This window comes from Ambystoma mexicanum, chromosome 9, assembly GCF_040938575.1.
Source record: "Ambystoma mexicanum isolate Mex_15411 chromosome 9, UKY_AmexF1_1, whole genome shotgun sequence".
Classification (NCBI taxonomy): domain Eukaryota; kingdom Metazoa; phylum Chordata; class Amphibia; order Caudata; family Ambystomatidae; genus Ambystoma; species Ambystoma mexicanum.
Genome location: NC_090931.1, coordinates 1,216,786,430 through 1,216,806,686, shown reverse-complemented (window position 1 = coordinate 1,216,806,686; position 20,257 = coordinate 1,216,786,430). Strand labels below are relative to the sequence as shown.

The 20,257-nt window shown below is 51.0% G+C and overlaps 1 protein-coding gene and 1 non-coding gene across 10 annotated transcripts in view; one reads left to right on the top strand and one right to left on the bottom strand.

The window, feature by feature from the left end:
* Window positions 1-9,766: 9,766 nt before the first annotated feature.
* Window positions 9,767-9,917, bottom strand: LOC138491030 (5.8S ribosomal RNA). The gene has a single exon (XR_011275906.1). It is a non-coding gene; the product is annotated as a 5.8S ribosomal RNA (ribosomal RNA).
* A 4,074-nt stretch (window positions 9,918-13,991) lies between these two features.
* The window catches only part of R3HDM1 (R3H domain containing 1), a 1,943,510-nt gene continuing 1,937,244 nt past the window's right edge, over window positions 13,992-20,257 (top strand). For 3 of the 9 annotated variants that reach the window (XM_069616544.1, XM_069616545.1, XM_069616542.1), the window contains exon 1: window positions 14,020-14,369. The gene's annotated coding sequence lies outside the window, so the exon portion shown is untranslated. Of the gene's footprint in view, window positions 14,370-20,257 lie in introns of all 9 variants that reach the window. The other 6 variants (XM_069616547.1, XM_069616548.1, XM_069616546.1 and 3 more) reach the window with 3 other exon arrangements.

The window sequence follows — 20,257 nt, the reverse complement described above, 5'->3', positions numbered from 1 at the left end:
CTTATCAGGCTAGCTATCAATGGGCATTGTTAGCCAGAATCCCGTGCAGTGCCCTTAGGGACCACTACACACGATTAAGGACTACAGGTGGCAATAGTTTCTACCTTTGGTACAAGCCTGTACTACTAAGTTATAGTGCTAGCAGTAGCGGAGCAGCCAGGCTTATCTCAAGAGTATAAGAGCAGTAGCAGAGATTACACCAAGGGACCACAATTACTATGACTCAAGCAAACACTGACTCAAGGTTTCAGGTAAAAAAAAAAAATACATTTATTTTTAAACCATTCATTATAAACACAACACTTCTATTAAACTTCAATAAAAAACACACATTAAATATACTACAACTAACCAATTCACTTTGTACAGTAAGTCTCAAGGTAAGTACCCTGTGTTGAATGCACCGGTGTTATGAAAAAAAAACACGTTACCGCGAATACAATTGAGATCACTTTTTGACAGTTCAGTCTACTAACTAAACGCGTATCCGTGACATGAAATGCTACCGGGGTAAAAACACACTTAGCACTTGAGAAACCAAGAGGGAGTTGGAGGCAAAAATCACAGGCAATATTTTGGTTAGGCAGGCAGAATCAAGAAACACTCAACGACAGGAATTCAAAAGTCAAAGGACCGGAGCCAGGGTTGAGACACGCCGGGGCCCGTTTCCGAGGATCACACAGTCGGATAGTTCGAGATTCAACTTAGCCAAAAGTACTTCGATATTGTCAATGTTCGGAAGCAAAAGTTATAAGAAGGAGGGAAGACAAGGGCAAGCCTTGGAAATGAAGAAAAGGGATTCACCCAGTTTCCTCAAGCAGAACACAGTACCTTGTTCCAACGGTGCAGCTGGTGCCCTGGCAGTTGTTCCTAGTGGTTTCCGGCAGACCCACCGTTCCTGGAGCTTCATTGTGAAAGGGGACATCTGAAGGGGGTCTGCACCACACAGGGATGAGGCCAGCAGCAGCGAAATGGAATAAAAGGTGCGCTCCTTAAAAACAGGAGAGGCTCTTCAGGTGGCTATCCGGACCACTACAGCTGTGTGCAGCGATTTCGACCAAGGAAGAGGAACTGGTGGAGGATGAGCTGGTTATCCCCACCAAGCTCAAGGGAAGAAGACTTTGGACTGGATCTTCTCCAAGTTGTTGAAGGGCAGATAGCTCAGGACTGCAGCAGGGCTTCACCGGGACGGGGCAGTTGCAGCAGCCGTCGTTATCTCCGCTTCTCGACGGTTCCTTGTAGTTCCAGTGGCGAGACTCTGACTTCTAGCCCAAGAGACCTGCCTTTTATGCGAAAAACCCCCATTCACACAGCCTGGTAACCCCCCTGCTGGGTGTGAACCACCCAGCAGGGGGGTTGTCCAGCCCGGACAACTACTCTGGCCAATCATGACAAAGTGCGACTTGGGTTTCCTAGGATACCCTGTGCAGGGGGTGACTACACCCCTCCCTCACATTCAGCCCACCTTGACATCCAGGCGCCTTGAGGAGGGCTTCAGAAGCCCGCCAAAAGACAGTGAACAAAGAAGGCGAACCTAGTTTGCCGTGAAAAGTAAGGCACAAGAAGGACTTTAACAAAAAGAAATGGCGAATAAACCCAATCGGAGCCAAAAGAAAGACGATTTTGTCAAGCGGGTTTATGTTGGAGGCTAATATAATAGCCAAGAACAGTACCACGTTTATCCAATATAATCGCGGTAGAGATACCACTGCCACCAGCCAAGTCTAAATGTTAAAAGAGCGAAACAATGCTCTAGGAGGTACAGATAAAAAGGGATATGAATTAACCCTTTCCAGTACTCCATGGAAGATGGGGTGTGCTGGATCTGTGGTAGATTGACTAAGTAAAGTTAATGGTAACAGAACCCTTTTCTGGGGGACGCTAGTCGCCTCAGAAATGGAGTCGAGGGAAGTCTTAAAGACAACCCTGTGCCACAGCACTGAAGGTGCTGTGTGACACAAAAAGAAGGGGGCTACTGAAGTGGTGTACTTCAGAGTCCACAATCACAAAAACAAGTAGAAACACATAGCAAAACACATGCAAGAGTGGGGGAAAAGCTCTCACTATTACCAAGTGGACAAAAATAAACTCCGGAAGTCCAGCAAAGCTGCTGGGGGACTCACTAGGTGAGGGAAATTAGCCATAGATGAGCATTCCCCCTAACAGGCATGCCTCCCAGGCCATAAGGATCAATAGAGGTACTAAGCAGGGCTGCCCCTGTCACCATTCCTGTACGCAAACTTTCTCAAACACTTCCTAGCAGGAATTAGACAGGAGAGGGGAATAAAAGGGATTATATTCGGTGGGGAAGACCATAAGGCAATGGCCTTTGCTGACGACTTCCTAGTCGTGCTAACAGACATGGACACTTCCCTCCGGAGGTTAACAGTACTCCTAGGGGAATTTGGCAGAGTGGCAGACCTGAAGACCAACAACCAAAAAACAACAGTAGATTAATGAAAACATTATTGGCTAATGCTTTCACTTTGGTTCGTCTTGTGCTGGTCCAAGAATGTCACCTCTAGCGGCACAATACGAATGCCTCCGGCTGTCCCTCTTAATCACAGCCCCAGTTCCAAAAAAACAACAAAATAGAACCAGTGTCCTATTCCATTATTCCTAGTTTAAGTATTCAGGCGACCAGTAAACGCTTCAGACCCCCAGGACACTCAATGAAGAGCATCAAGGGGGCGCTAAGAGGCAGGGGATGGACAGGCCGTGGTAGCTCGCCTTGCGGCGGACCGCCAGCTCAATACCAAGATCCAACTACAAGCTTTTAAACTGCAGCAACTTTAATATATGCTATTAGAGCTGGAATTACCGCGGCTGCTAACACCAGACTTGCCCTCCAATGGGTACTCGTTAAAGGATTTAAAGTGTACTCATTCCAATTACAGTGCCTCGAAAGAGTCTTGTACTGTTATTTTTCGTCACTACTTACCGGAGTCGGGATTGGGTAATTTGGGCACCTGCTGCATTCCTTGTTGTGGTAGCCGTTTCCCAGGCTCCCTCTCCAGAATCAAGCCCCGTACAGAAAGTACCATTGAAAGTTGATCGGGCAGACATCTGAATGCATCGTTGCGGTCACATGGATGTGCGATCGGCCTGAGGCTATCTAGAGTCACCAAAGTGGCCGGGCGAGCCCGGATTGGTCTTGGTCTGATAAATGCACGCTTCCTGGGAGGTCAGCGCTCGTCGGCATGTATTAGCTCTAGAATTACCACAGTTATCCAAGTAACAGATGGAGCGATCAATGGAACCATAACTGATTTAATGAGCCATTTGCAGTTTCACTGTACCAGTCGTTTGTACTTACACGTGCATGGCTTATGAGACACGCATATGCTACTGGCAGGATCAATGAGGTAGCCGCACCTGCTGGAGGGTGGCAACGGGGGGAGCCACGCAACTGCCTCAAACAACCTACGCACCCTCTGGGGCTGTCTGCAGGACCCGAGCGCCAAAGAGCATCCCTAGACATGTGCGGGTCGGGTGGACAGGTTGGTCACGCGGGCGCAAGAGGCCAGGCCCAGGCACAACTTGAACCGGTAAGGGGAGGGCATGGGGGGTTTGCCAGCACACTGCCACTGGTATGGCGACAGAGGGGGTCAGCAGCCAACGTGTGTTCCGAACTGCTGGAGAAACGTGCTTGGTGGAGGAGGGGCCATGTCATGGCTTGCGAGGGGATCCTGTCTGATCTGACCGCTGGGGAGTTGCTGGGCTGCTCGGCCTTCGCTCTAGAGCCGCCCACACGAGGGGGCCCTCCCCGAGGGAAGCAAACCCTTAACACAGTGCCAAGGCGGGTGGAAGCAAATTGCTTGAAACAGCCAAGGCTGGCCAAGCAGTCCAACCCTAGACAGACCAAGTGCACCAAATCGATCCCATGGAGTGCTCAGAAGAGCACCCCCAGCACGCCCCCGGCCGGCCCGGGGTTTCACCATGGAGCCCGGGTTGGGCAGCAAGAACCAAGAGGAGCGCAGACAGGTCCCTCTCACCCAGTCTATAGTAATCCGGAGGAAGGTGACTAAGTTTTGTCATCTGTGTACCCAGAGTGACAGAGTGGGACCTTTCTGCAAAAGCGTCGGGCTCCTTATAGACCCAACTGGAGAAAAATGTCAAACTGACGCCCATCGGGACTTCCAGAGCAGCCCAGCCGTCTGGTCCTTGCAGACATTCCTCTGGCCAATGACCAGATGGCTGGGCTCGGAGAGCAGCCATCTGGTAGGTCAATGCATTCCAATGTGCCTGGACGGGAAGGGCCTTTGGCCCCCCAACTGACAAAGGACAGGGGACCGGCAGGTGCCCAAAGGCATGGGCCAGCACCAATCATCATCCTCGATCTCCGGCCAGGCCACCTTAAGAGTTTTTCTCCCCCCCTCCAAGGAAGAGGGTTTTGATCCACCTTGGAGCTTATCCCTGCGGGGAGGGACAGTGGACCCACATGTGAGACAGGTATCCAAGGCTGGGTGCTTGGGGGGAGTGGGGTGGACCAGCACCCCCCCAGCCACCCTGGAGCTTAAGCAGGGCCCCTTTAGAGCCTCTCCCTCCAGGGCTCCCCGCGACTGCCGCAAGGCTTGGGGGATTCGACCCACACGCAAAAGGCTGGCACTCAAGGCCAGTGGGGGCAGCAGCCCTGGCCACCCTGGAGCTCTGGCCTGGGCCGCCTTAGAACTTCTCCCACCACATTAGGGCTTTACCCTCCCGAGAGGGACAGGGCTCCCCACAATCACCAACAGGCTTGCGGACAGTCAACCCAGACGTGAGACAGGCGCCCAAGGCCAGGACCACCCCCCCACCAGCCACCCTGGAGCTTTAGCAGGGCCCCTTTAGAGCTTTTCCCTGTGGGGAGCGATGGGAACCCTACCAGGGCTCCCTGCAACTACCACTGGGTTCGGGGGCTTTCGCCCTGGAGTTCTGGCCGGGCCCCCCACAGAGAATCTCCCACCACATTATACACTTTCCCTCCAGGACTAACCCACAAACACTGCGGAACTCAGGGGCGGCTACTGCGAGCGCATTTACCCACCATGCGGATGAAAGGGACCCGCTCAGGGCACCCCTTGACACATGCACCTCGTCTTGGACCTGACCACACGTGGTTGATACTTGCCTGAGGACCAGGAGCAACCCACGAACGCCATTGAACTAAAGCCGGTAATTGCGCTATGGCTGCCCTGGAGGCCACAGGGTGGCACTTCCATGCCAACCGTAGACAAATGCAGGAGTCAGCCGCGGCAACCATAACTCGGGCCATCTGGGCCTACTCCCCGGGCTTGATGGCCCGGCGGCCGTGCCTGCCCCGACAGTCCAGGGGCACAGGCTTAAGGTCCCACTCCCCGCACTCTGGGGTGGGTGCTTAAGCTGCTGCCTCTCTTCCCAGCCCTGGGCTTAAGGCACCATCCCCACGCACTCGGGCCGGGGAGACACTTCCAGGAGTCGGTCGCAACTCGGGCCATCTGGTCCGCCAGCCACAACTTGGGCCATCTGGGCCTACTACCAGGCCAGTTGGCCCAGTGGCCGGCCGGGCCTGCCCCGACTCCACCGTCCATGGGCACAGGCTTTAGGTACCACCCCCGTGTCCTGGGGTGGCTTGCACCCTCTCTTCCCTTGCCCTGTCCGGGGGCTTAAGGCACCATCTCGAAGGCCCGGGCCCAAGGCCATCTGGTCTGCCAGGCTGACCAGGAAAGTTGAGAAGAGTGCTACCCGCCCAGCCCACACACCCCCACGGGTGCGCCCTTAGGGTGGGAGGTATTTTCCTGTACGCCCGCGGGTCAAAGGAGGAAGGATGGAGAACCTTGGCGGCGGGCCGCCTTGCGACCAAAGCTTGGATCCAAGGATGACTTCCAATAGATCGCATCGAGGTAGCTGCTCTGCTACTTACGAAACCCTGAACCAGAATCAGGTTGTCTACGAATGATTTAGCACCAGATTCTCCATGAACATGTGGTGCACTACGGGTGAGAGAGGTGGCCCCCTTCTGTCCACACTAAAGTCCTGAGGCGAGCGGCTCTATACACCGGCCCCAAGGCTGGCTATCCTAAGCCAACCGATGCTCGACAGCGCTGCGATATCACAGTCAGGGGGGGAGGGGGGGACATTTTTTTTTAGAAAAATTCGGATTTCTGACCTAGTGGCGTTCAGTCATAATCCCACAGATGGTAGCTTCACCCCATTGGCTCCTCAGCCAAGCATGCACACCGAATGTCTGAACCTGCGGTTTCTCTCATACTGAGCAGGATTACTATTGCAACACATCATCAGTAGGGTAAAACTAACCTGTCTCACGACGGTCTAAATCCACCTCACATTCCCCATTAGTGGGTGAACAATCGATGCTTGAATTCTATTTCACAATGATAGGAAGAGTCGACATCGAAGGATCAAAAAGCGACGTTGCTATGAAGGCTTGGCCCCACAAGCCAGTTATCCCTGTGGTAACTTTTCTGACACCTCCTGTTTGAAACCCAAAAAGTCAGCAGGATCGTGAAGCCCCGCTTTCACGGTCTGTATTCATACTGAAAAATTGAGATCAAGCTAGCTTTTGCCCTTCTGCTCCGTGGGAGGTTTCTGTCCTCCTTGAGTTCGCCTTAAGACACCTGCGTTATCCTTTGACAGGTGTACCACCCCAGTCAAACTCCCACCTGCCACTGTCTCCGGAGCGAGTGGTGCCCGGAGCCAGAAGTGAGAGCCCCACGGGGAAGTGAGAGCCCCACGGGGCTCGCCCCCCCAGCCATTTACCCACGCTTCATTGAATTTCTTAACTTTGACATTCAGAGCACTTGGCAGAAATCACATTGCGTCAACGCCCTTCACGGGCCTTCGATATGCTTGTTTTAAACAGTCAGATTCCCCTGGTCCGCACCAGTTCCAAGTCAGATGCTAGGTGTCGGCCAAAGCAGAATGCCGGCCCTGAACCCCAGGAGGGGGGGGGAACGAGAGAGGCGAACACTGCAGCTGGGGTGATCCCCAGGAAGGGCCCGGCTCGCATCCAGAGGGGAGTAGAGGGGGGGAAAGACGCCTCATCCAGCCATGGTGCGCACCCAGCCCTGCTTTGCGCCCCAGCCCGACCGACCCAGCCCTTAGAGCCAATCCTTATCCCGAAGTTACGGATCTAACTTGCCGACTTCCCGTAGCTACATTTTTCTGACATTGCAGAGGTTGTCCGCCTTGGAGACATGCTGCGGATATGGGTACGGCCTGGTGCGAGATTTACAACATCACATCCAGATTTTCAAGGACCAGCGAGAGCCAACCAGACGCCCTCGGAACCGCAACGCTTTCCAAGGCTTGGGCCCCTTTCTTGGGGCAAACCCATTCCAGGGTGCCCTGCCCTTCACAAAGAAAAGTACTCTCTCTGCGGCTCGCGCCGGCTTCTCTGGGATCATCTGTGTTACTGCACTGGATGCCGCAAGGGCGCCCATCTATGCCACTCTGGGTTCGGAGATCTGAACCCGACTCCCTGTCGATTGGCTGAGGGCAACGGAGGCCATAGCCCATCCCTTCCGAATGGCACTCGCCCATCTCTTAGGACCGACTGACCCATGTTCAACTTCTGTTCACATGGAACTCTTCTCCACTTCATCCTTCAAAGTTCACGTTTGAATATTTGCTACTACAACCAAGATCTGCACCTGCGGCGGCTCCACCCGGGCCCTTGCCCCGGGCTTCTGTGCGTACCGCAGCAGCCCTCCTATTCGCCTGACTTAGCCCCCGCGGCTCTCAGCGCCAGCCGGGTATGGGCCTGACGCTCCATCGCCATCCATTTTCAGGGCTAGTTGATTCGGCAGGTGAGTTGTTACACACTCCTTAGCGGATTCCGACTTCCATGGCCACCATCCTGCTGTCTATATCAACGAACACCGTTTCTGGGGTCTGATGAGCATCTGCATCACGCGCCTTGACCCGGGTTGTGTGGTTCATCCCGCAGCGCCCGTTCTGCTTACCAAAAGTTGCACACTGAGCACTTTCATACAATACCCGGCTCCACGCCAGTGAGCCGGGCTTCATAACCATTTAAAGTTTGAGAGTAGGTTGAGATAATTTTGGCCCCAAAACCTCTAATCATTTGCTTTGCTAGATAAAACTGGGGTTTCTGTGCGCCAGCTATCCTGAGGGAAACTTCGGAGAGAACCAGCTACTGTATCGTTCGATTAGTCTTTTGCCCATATACCCAGGTCGGATGACCGATTTACACATCAGGACCGCTACGGATCTGCACCAGGCCGAGGTCACCATCTTTCGGTTCCTATCACAGACGCTCATGCACCATCTCTCTGACAGAGCGGGCGAGACGGGTCAGTGGAGGGCCCACTGCGACAGGATGCCACTGCAATCGGCGAGCACAGGCCCTCAACATCATTACATCACAGGGTTTACATCATAGGGTTTCATTCGGCCTTCTGACTCGGGCACGTGTTATACTTTTTGGTCAGTGTTTCCGGACAGGTCGGGTGGTTAACCGACATTACCTCAGACCACTGGTGCCCTTTGTGGGCCTCCCTGCCCGGTAGCACAACGTGGTCGGGGCCTGTTGAGGGCAGTCCACCACAGTCACATTGGGTGCCCCGTCTCCCATCGCCACTCTAGCGACCCCCAAGAGGGGCCAGGACGGTTGCCGGATAAGGGTGCGGTGGCAGTCTATCTCCCTCAGCCCTGTGGACACAGCAAAAGCTGGAGCAGAGAGCCACCTGCCCCCTGGGGCCTTCCCAGCCGGTCGTGGTGCACCGCCACAGAGGAAATGCACCCTGCTAGGGCTGGATGTGCCCGGGCCGCAGTCCCGCATGGGCCTCCACCGTTCAAGGTGGCCAACCTGGCTGCCGTGTTGAATCCTGTGGGCGGACTGCACAGACCCCACCAGTTTACCGCTCAACCATTTTACGCTCTCTTGAACTCTCTTCAAACTTCTTTTCAACTTTCCCTTACGGTACTTGTTGGCCACCAGTCTCGCACCCGTATTTAGCCTTAGACAGAGTTTGCCACACGCGTTGGTGCATTCCCAAGCAACCTGACTCCAAGAAGACCTGATCCTGGTGTGCAAGAGGGCGCTATCGGCCTAACACCATCTGCGTGGTGAGACTCGATCCGAAGGACTTGACCCCCCTGAGCGATGCCGGGGAGTCGGTCTTCTGTACGCCACATTTCCCACGCCTGCCGCTGAATGGGGATTCAGCGCTGGGCTCTTCCCTTTTCAATGGCTGTTACTGAGGGAATCCTGGTTAGTTTATTTTCCTCTGCTTAGTAATATGCTTAAATTCAGCAGGTCACCACGTCTGATCTGAGGCCGTGGTCGGGGAGCACAAAGCTCAGGGCAGCTGGCCTCTGGCCCAGACGGGGGGGGTTGCCCCAGCCCTGTGCCTCTGGCGCAGGCGAGTGTGCTCTGTCCCAATCTGCGACCGAAGCCTACATGGTCACAAGGTCCGCGCTCCATGGTCATCCTGCGCCAGCAGCCGTGGGACTCCAAAGACAGCCATATACAGCACGGCCAGGTGCCCCAGGGGTAGGGTGAAGGTGCACCAGGCTTTTTTTAAAGCCTGCTGCCGCCACCACCACATCCGGGGTGTGTTGGCCACCCGGCCCTCCCTAAACCAGCATGAGGCAGGGAAACTGGGGAGGCCAGGACGCGTCGGCAATGAGCTTGTGCGCCAGATCCAAGGATCCAGTGACGGTCTGATCGGGGTCTGACCTTAGGGGGATGAATGGAATGGGGTCCCTGCAACAGCACCAGCCACGCCCCTGGGAGGGAACCCCGGGGCAATTGATGTACAAGCGACCCTCAGACAGACGTAGCCCCGGGAAAAACCCAGGGCCACATGGTGCGTTCGACGTGTTGATCAATGTGTCCTGCAATTCACACTAATTCTCACAGCTAGCTGCGTTCTTCATCGATGCACGAGTCGAGTGATCCACCGCCAAGAGTCACAGACAACTTTTTTATGTTCCAGAAGTCGGCCGGACCCTGCCGGTGCAGGAGAGGTCGGGGGAGGAAGCGCCGCCTGTGGCAGGACAGCCCAGCGCCCTGTCTAGCTCAGCCGAAACCATTGTGGTTTCCAAAACTAAAAAAAAAAAAAAAAAAAAAAAAAAAAACAACAGGTGCTCAGCCTGACCGCCACCGGCAGCAGCACATCGCTTCCCAGGGGGATGGAGGTAGTCCGCTCTGCCACCTGCCCACCCGGCCCGATCCACTCATCCTTCCCGACCCCTTCTGCTTCCCTTTTCCTGGGAGACGGACAGCGAGCCGGGCCAGAGACAGCACAGACAAGGGATCGGGTGGGACCGCTAGAGTCTTCAAACCCCAGCCCGGCCTCATAGGGCCCAGCTCCAGGTACCTGGGCAAGAGGGAAGGTCACCCACTGTGCCAGCAGGCCTGGCCGTCGCTCGCCCACAGATGTGGGCGGCTGTAACCTTGGCGCCCACCGTCAAGTAAGCCAGCTGCACCATGGCTCAGGGCTCGTGCCTGGCGTGCCGGGCCCCTGTCTGCCTGGGGAAGTGCGCCTCGAGAGCAGTCAGGTTTTCCTCTGCCCCGGCTGCCCCCACTCGGGGCTTCCCTGCTGACCGCGGCGTGCCCACCAATGCCCACCCACTGGCAGATCAGAGAGAGGAGTGCACAACCCCGGCCAGCGCAGAGGCGGGCTCAGTGAGGAAAGGGGGCTGTGCAGGGCTCCCTTTCTGGTGCGTGGCTGGGGACATGCCCAGCAAGTTATCCCAACCCTGCCAGGCATCCCCGGCCATCTGCCGAGTCGCGGACCCCTCTCCGGTGGAAGGGAATGCCCGCTCCCTGGCGCCTGGTTGACCACGCGCGTTGGACCGCTCTGCGAGAGGTGCTGTGGGTGTGCACGTCTGGGATGCAACTGAGGTTGGGCCCCCGGCTCTCCCTCCCGCTGCTCCGCTGTTAATGGTCCTTCATGCCCCCACCCACAAGCAGATACCATTCACACTCAAATGCCCCATTTCTCCTTCCAAACACACGTTCCCGATTCAAATGCCACCTCCCTCCTGACCTACATGCCATCATCCCTCCATCCGAACCCACATAAATACACCAACATCCATCCCTCCAGACCTACACCAAGATGCTCCAGCCCTCAGAGCCACACCCATATGCTTCACCTCTACCTCACCCACCACCTCCCTCCAGAGCCACACCAAGATGCCCCGCCCCACACCTAGATGACCCATGCCACCCTCCAGAACCAATGTGCCCCATCTCTCCCTCCAGAAACACACTCATGTGCACCATCCCTCCACCCAGATCCACACCAATGTGCCCCCACCACCTCCCTCCAGAGCCACACCAAGATGCCCCATCCCTCCCTCTAGACCAATACCACAATGCCCCATCCTCCCTCCACATAGCAAGATGACCCTTCCCCTTGCATCAGATGCCCATGTGCCGATCCTGAATCACATGCCGAAAGCCCCAGCCAACCCCCTCTAAAACCACCCATCCTAGTATGCCCCCATCCACCCAGACCCACACCAATGTGCCCCATCCCCTCCTTCCAGACCCACACCAATATGCTGCCATCCATCCCCAGACCAATGTCCCCGTCCCTCCCAGCAAACCCACACCAATGTTCCCTCACCACCTCCCTCCAGAGCCACACCAAGATGCCCCGTCCCACTTCCCAAACCACACCTAGATGACCCATGCCACCCTCCAGAACCACTGTGCCCCATCTCTCCCTCCAGATCCACACCAATGTGCCCCCACCACCTCCCTCCAAAGCCACACCAATGTGCCCCCACCACCTCCTTCCAGAGCCACACCAATGAGCCCCCACCACCTCCATCCAGAGCCACACCAAGATGCCCCGTCCAACTTCCCAACCCACAACTAGATAACCCATGCCACCCTCCAGACCCACTGTGCCCCATCTCTCCCTCCAGAAACGCACCCATGTGCCCCCACCACCTCCCTCCAGAGCCACACCAATGTGCCCCCACCACCTTCCTCCAGAGCCACACCAATGTGCCCCACCACCTTCCTCCAGAGCCACACCAATGTGCCCCACCACCTCCCTCCAGAGCCACACCAATGTGCCCCACCACCTCCCTCCAGAGCCACACCAATGTGCCCCCACCACCTGTCACAACTTGAGTCCAAATCGTCCAACCCACTTCCCTCCTCCATCTCTTCACCTGCAGAACTTGAATCCGTAGTGTAGCTTGATGACTCCCGGTAGGTATAAGCGAAAGACGTAGTGAACCTCCCGCGGTGGGAAGCCACAGCGGCCCCCAGAAAACTGTGGCCGCAGCGTCCCCGTCACCGCAGATAGGCGTTAGGGGAAAAAGCCACTGGCGTAAAAAAAACCTTGTTGAAATCTGAGAGTAGATGGCACACACCCGCGTGGATGGAGATCCGTGGTGGCAATTGGAAGGACGGTCCTGCTGGTACTGAAGACCAGCACTCGGGACAGTACTCGTCGAGAAGCTGAAGGAGATCAGGGAATCCAGGTAAGGAGCAGGGAGAGACCAATGGGTTGCGGGGGTAGGGCACCCCGCAGGTCTGTGAAAATGGAAAAGAGAGAACATGCCGAAGCCAGCGCAAAGCAAAAGAAAAGGGAAAACAGCCAAGAAACAGAACACCAGCAACCGTAAGGAAATAGAAATAAACACAGCGTACAGAAACAAGGCAGCGAGGAGTCGCTTGGACGTTGCAACGCGCTGACAGTCCGGAAACACGGAAGTAAATACTTTCCGGCATGCGTTTGGGCACATGACACCACCTCCCTCCAGAGCCACACCAATGTGCCCCCACCACCTCCCTCCAGAGCCACACCAAGATGCCCCGTCCCACTTCCCACCCCACACCTAGATGACCCATGCCAACCTCCAGACCCACTGTGCCCCATCTCTCCCTCCAGAAAGGCGCCCATGTGCACCATATCTCCACCCAGAGCCACACCTATGTGCCCCACCACCTCCCTCCAGAGCCACACTAATGTGCCCCCACCACCTCCCTCCAGAGCTACACCAATGTGCGCCACCATCTCCGTCCAGAGCCACACCAAAATGCCCCATCCCACTTCCTAACCCACACCTAGATGACCCATGCCACCCATCTCTCCCTCCAGAAACACACCCATGTCCTCATCCCTCCCCAGACCCACACCAATGTACCCCAATCCACACCACTGTCCCTATCCCTCCCCCAGACCCACACCACCATGTCCTATCCATCCCTCCAAACCCACACCAATGTGCCTCCTTTCTCCAGATCCACAAATGTGCCCCATCCCACCAGACCCACACCAGCATGCCCATAACCAACCATTCAGACCCCACCAAGATGCCCATAACCAACCATTCAGACCCCACCAAGATGCCCAATACCTCCCTCTAGTCCAACACCATAATGCCAGATCCTCCCTCCAAATAGCAAGATGTCCCTCCCCCCAGATGCCTGTGTGTCAGTCCCGAATCACACCCAGATACCCAGCCAACCACCTCTAAAAGCGCCCATCCTAATAAACACCCTCATGAAACATTAAATCACTCTATTAGCCTCCATTGATCAGTTAAACACCATCATACACTGTCTCCCTGTTCTTTTTCTTGGTCCTCCATACCTTTCATGTTGAATAGATTAGCATGATTTTTAGAGTAAATGTAATTTCCCGCTCCCCTATCAAAATCGGGTGTCTTGCAAGAACGTTCACGGTATCCGGAAGAAAATGCCAATTGTATTTACAGCCAGCCAAGAGCACACGGGTTGCTGCTGTTCTTGCAGCCAGAGCTTTGACGCTCAGGACGCTTCAGGGTCTCGTAGAAACCTTCCCTGTATTGAAATGCCCACCACAAACGCTGCAAGCCAAAGGATGGCGGGGTCCGGTTGCACTTGCACTGGCAGCCAGTCCAGAGCGTTCAGAATTCCCGCTCAGCCCCGGCCTGCTCACTGAACGTGCTCCGGAACCGCTTCCCTGCTCCGGAAATCACACGGATGACATCAGAGGTCACGTGAAGAAGAGGGGGCGGGCCGTTGCTATGGTCCTTTTCTCAGATGGGAACTAGTCCCTACCTTGCTCCGTGGTCTAGTGTTTAAGATCTGACTGCGTGCCGCGCGCTCCTGTCACACCAAGTGGGGGATAGATAGAGCTCGTGCCTTTTTCGGATTGAGAGCCGCGCGCTCATGAGTTCTGTGTGCGTGCGCGCGTTTGCTGAACCTTTGCAGCTTCGGCTGAGGGTTTTGGACTCCCTCTCCCTGATTTTTTTATTTATTGCCCCCTCCCACCCCCTGTCTTCATCATTAGCCAACTCCCCCCCTGCTCTCTGCTCCCACAACCGGCACAGACCTTATGTTTATTTTAGCCAACAGAAGCAGTAGTCAGCGTTCCTCCCAGTGACATCTGCTAAGACAGACACATGAAGCGGTAAGCAGGCCCACTTGTTCTTTTTGGCTGACGGGGAGGGCAAGGTGGGAGTTATTGGTTTGCCGTGTGTGAGCTTGTGGTGTTGTACAAGATGTTTGCATGTGTGTAGTATGTGTCTTCTTCCAATGTCCCCATAATAAATACCTGCAGCAGGCTGAGTTTTAGTACAGTGCAATTTAGAGCAGGCCTTTTCATCAATGCCTTTTAAAGATGGGTCACAAGCAAAACATGCTTGCTTATGAGGGCATGCAGTACTTTTGCCCTATATGATTGGCGTTGCATTTGGCTTTTCGTATATTCTCCTACTCTGTTGAAAATCAGTTCTGGCCAGCGCATGTCAAGTGTAGGGAGCGGCCACGACACCAACCTGGCATAGTAAAACTGGTTTACATAATATTTAAGTTTGTCTTCATTGGTATGCGGTTTATTTACCAGTGTGTTGCATTGTTTATCCCGCTCGTCGTATGTAGTCCAATTCAAAGGTGCATTTCCAAAACCAACTTGCCCAGCTGGATAATTGAGCACCTTGCAATAGCCACCTGTACAGTTTATTTCCTATTGCCCGTTTAACTCAGGCGCATCCAGGAATGGGTAAGCGCGAGATTCCTTCAGCCTTTGTGTCTTACCTTTTTATGATTGCAACTTTGAACATGGGGTGTCCTCTGTGTAACGTGTTTTTTGTTTACACCCCAAGCAAGCCACTCTCGACCTTGCTGAGTGAGCCAATACAATTCCATATTGGTAATTATTTTACATGACAGTATCTTGCATTGTCCCATTCAACAAACACTTGAAGAATATTGTATTTTTAGCCTATGTGAAGCGTGTCTTTTTTACAAATGGGGATTATTCTAATCTGTTGACCCGTGATTTTAAGAACGCTTTTGGCATGAATTTCCAAGTTGCATGGCAATTCCTTATAGCACTTTTAAGTATTTCTGTTTATTCTTCCGAAGAAGATCAAGCAAGTGCAATACTGGAGAGGCTAATGTAGCATTGAAACTTAATTCCGAAAATGGCCTGCATATTTTTTTTTAATCCACACTAGGTATAGGGTTTTCTTGCGTGCTCAAAATAGATTATCCGAGTGATTGATGCTGTAGTGTCTTTTCCTTACACTCTACTCCCAGAGAGTAGACAATTGAAACAGTTAATATGAAAATAAATAGCTTCACTCATGATTTTAACAATGGCAGTAAACTTGCAATATCTTTTTTCCTTGATCCAAGATACGGCATTGATTGGTAAATAAGTTTGGTTATCTGTGGCAGTTTCAGTAACATGATCATATTGAGTGCCTTTTTCTTAAAGACCTAAATCTGTACCAAGCATATCTGATTTATTACAATAGCAAACCAGCAAATGTGTTTCGGGCAAAGGTCTCATTGGACATCCCCTGTCCCCCCACGCATTTTCTCAATGTCTTACAATTATGACCCAAAACAAATTTTACAAAATATTTTCCTCCGTTTCTCTTGGTTACATGGTCTAAAATGCTGTATCTCTATATGGACTGTATCATGAATGTATAGTTTGTACCTTATGTAAAACTGTGTGATTTCCTTTTTGTTTATGTTGACATTTCTCTTGCAATTTTTTTCTGATCTTAATTTTTATGATAGTTTATATATAAACTTTTCATTTGCATTCTCATATATATTTCATTAGTTTACAACGTTTAAGAAAGGTGCAGACAAAAACAAGAAGAACACTTCAGTTTAGATTATATTCTAAAATGTCAATCAAGAATTGAACAATTGTGAAGATTAGTTTTTTGTTTTTGCCTTCAAGCAGCTTAAGCCATCTGTTATCTCCTTCCTCTTGTTGCTGGGCGATGTTAAATGCTCCCGCGTAAAGGGCTCTCTTGGCAGATAATTCGGGACATACCATGACTAGATGCTTAAGGGATTCTATGGCATCTATGCCCTTGCAGTATCGGCAGAATTGTTCATCTTTTGGTATTTTGCGAATGTGAGCTAGTCTTTGTCGCGTCGGGAGAATGTTGAAACAAAGTTTCATGAATATTGTCCGGATAGTGGGGTCAGGAAAAAGTGTGAGATACTGGGGCAGTTCATTCAGATCTCGTGTATCAAATGATGAAAGTAAATTCATGTTGTACCTCGTTTTGCCTTCTGATGTTTTCTGCCAATCATTACGTTGCAGTTTAACCTTTGCCTGTTGTGGTCGTTTGATAAGCATTTCAACCGTAATGTCTTCTTTTGTCATGGCGAGGAAGAGTCGTGACTTCCACTGTTTCAGCACTGTATTATTCATCGCCTGAGGGATTTCCTGTAGGATTTGTAAAGCAGGTGTTTCTTCTCAATTTATGATTTTTCGTAGGAAATCTGTTTCCAGAGAACTAATGAGGCAAGTGATTGCAATGCTACTTCAAAGCGAATTTGTGGCATAGGACAATTCTTGGGGAGATGCAAGATCTTGCGCCAAAATAAAGCTTCAAGCTTTTGCCAGTTTATAAGGGTAGATGTAATCATAGCTTCACTCCCATAGATAATTATAGGGACGACTTTCTGGCGATAGAATGCTATAATTGGATTCAGCGAAAATTTGCCAAAACGTTTATGAAGCATCACCCCTTGTCGAGCCAACGATTGAATTTTAGTCTCTAAAGTGATTGCCCAGGCTAATTATGCCTTATGTTGGTTCAACACAACGCCCAGGTATTTGAAAGTAGATACATTGGCCAGTGACTTGTTATCCAGTGTTAAATTTGATATCTTATTTCCAAATTTCGTATTTCGATAGGTAGTCAGTGACATCGTTTTTTTTTTGGTATTGATCTGTAGTTCGTTCTCTTTCATGTATGTTTCTGTCATACTTAGGTTTTCCTGTAGCCCTACGGGTGTCTTATCGAGAAGGACTATGTCATCCACGTACATCAAATATGAAATCGGCACTGAATTGATTTTCGGTGGGTTCAGAAGATATGTTTTGATAGTCAGCTGTGTATAGATTATATAGCGTTGCTGCCAACGGACAGCCCTGTTTTAGTCCGTGCCAAGTTATCTCATCAGTGGTGGTTCCTTTTTTCGTTAATCTAATCGAAATTGTAGTATTGGAGTAGAGTAGCTTAATGGGTTCCAATATCTCTGGAGGGCATTTCCAACTCGCCAACTTTTCCACAGAATGTTCCTATTTATGGCATCAAATGCCATATGCAGATCTATAAAAGCTGCATCGAGGGCGGTTTTAGATGATGGTGCTTCATGTTTTAGAACATTTAGAATGAATAGGTTCACATTCGTCCCTACTTTTGGGGTGAATCCTGTTTGTCTGGAATCAAAGCGGTTGGTCGATTTGGCCCAAGCTGACAAGTTTTTAAGGAGATATCTTGTGAATAGTTTGCTCAAAGGGTCTAACAGGGCAATGGGTCTGAAGTTGGCGGGATCATCTCTATTGCCCTGTTTATAGATCGGTATCAGTACCACTTTGGACCAAGTGGTGGGTAATATCTTTAATGCGTTGACCAAGGCTAGAATGTGATCCAACAGATTCGCCCAAGTCTCTGGATCTCGTTTGAGGGCAGCATTGTAAAGTCCATCGGGACCGGGTGCTCTTGATACATTTAAATTGTTAATCATCTCTATGAATTGCTCATTTTCCCAAGTAATAGTCCAGGTGTTTGTACTAATGGATTGATCCAGATGTTCAACTTGGTTTTGAGATTTATAGAGATTCGTAAAGTGTGTGTGATCCAGTTCTTTTCTGTGACGTTGGCTACCATCAAATGCTGCTGTCCTGGATTGCTATTTAGCAAATTCCAGAGGGATCTCAGATTTTTATTGCGCAAAGTAGCTAGCATGGCTTCTGCGTCGTCTTGTTGTACCTTAGCACATCTTGCTTATTTGTACAAAATTAGTGGATCTAAGACGACAATGGCTTAAACAACATTTTGTCAGTAATAATATAAGAACTGTTTTGGAGGCAATGAATTTAGTTTTGTCTTGCGAGGATACAGGTTTTGTTAATGATTTGTGTGAGTACATTGTCGCTGCTTTTAAGCGCTTGGAAAGGACATTTTAATTATTTTATTTAAAATGATACAGTTTATATATAAACTTTTCATTTGAATTCTCTTGAATTTTCTGATCTTAATACATAAGGCCCTACTTCCCTATTCCTTTTGGTTCACTTTGGATGTTGCCTAAATTTTGTAGAACAGACCATGATATGGCATGAGTTTAAGAGCTGTATGGTAGCCATTCCCAGTGGGGGTGAGGTTCAGGTGGGCATTGTAAGTGGTGTGTAGAACTACCCATTATTATTGCTGGATTGCAGAAACATTTATTAGTATATTGGCATACAAATTGGACTTCACCAAAATCTTTTTTCAATCAATTTTTTTTTCTCCATATAAATTTGTGTATTGCACACTTCTTTTCTTTTGTCAAGACGTAGGACATAATAATTCTATCCCCCACTTTTAATTCTGATTGATTCGTGTTCAATTAAAGTCACATTCTAAGCAATACCTATTTGCAGAGTACAAATAAGTATAATACTTTTTGGGGAAACCTTTTTGGAAGATCTAATGTCATTTTTTGTATTTGTTGAGAAAGATACCATATTCTTGTATTTTGTTTTTTTTCTTTGTATTCCCTTTTGTAATATGACAAGGTTTTAACCATTCGTGTAAACTACCTTTTCTAATAACTGTGGTTCTGCGTGAAATGGTTACATTTTCTTTGAAGGTGCCATTTTTGACCCCTTTATGAATTTGTGAGTACTTGTCGTTTTGTTCCATATAGGCTTGCTTCTAAAGAATTTGATAGTGTTAGTTTAGGTTGTAGAAAGACTCGTCACACACCCTCGCCCAGTTTTCAAATGCTTTGCTTTTGACTAAAAATATGTATTCATTTTAAAAAAAAAAAGATGACAATGTTGACTGGGGATGTAGGAGTCTTTTTCAGTTTTTCAATGTTACTATTTTAGTTTGAACCTATGCTTGTTTCTCCTAATTTGAAACATAGCTCTGAAATAATGGACAGCTATGAAGCACTTTATCTTTTTGCACGGGAGCACACTGATATTTATGCCCAGAATTGTTATGTTTGTTTTTTTTAGCAGCCATAATAATTAAACTTCATAGAAGGCCTCGAACAAACACTGCTCAGTCGGCCTGGTTGAGCAGGATTGGGATAAGTTCCATTACCTCTACGTCCACTCTTCCTCGTTACAGTACTTGCTTCATGAGGCCCCTGCCTCTGACACAGGACCTTCTTTTATTTCTTTGAATCCCTATAACGCCCCCCCCCCCCATAACCACGTTACTCAGTTTGAATTTTTCCTGCCTCCGCCAGGGCAGACTTTTTTTCCTGGCACAGGGCGGCGGGGATTGACGATTGCTGGCCCCCTGGTGGGGCTGTGTGGCGGGGCTTTCGGCTCCCTCTGGTACGGCAGTACTCCCAGGCTCCCTGCGGGGCCCGGTTGAGCAGGATTGCCTTGCCCGGTTTTCTGCGGCACTGTGGTCGGCGCAGGGCATCACAGCCCGGATCCTTGTATCTCCAGATGGCGGACCGGGTTGAGGTAAGGAGTTGGGGGCTTGATTCTCCTGCCGGTGTGGCCAAGCGTTCCCAGGCAGCTGGGCGCTGCTTACTGGCTCATTTTGATCATTCCTCCCGACGTTGATCCGGAGGCGGGTGGGCTCCGCCTCTTGTGGTACGGAGCAGTGTTACCATGGGGATTGATTGTTTGTTTGTCAACCTATTGGTTAATGTTTTTCTGGCCTCTTTTTAAATGTAGGAGCAGCAAGTTAGCATTCTGTTGTTTGGCTAGCCTTGGATCATAGTAGAGAGGACTGTAGTGGTGAAACGGGCATCCTTTGGTCGCTGTTTTTGGGAAAACTCGCCATGGGTAAACATTCTGCAAAG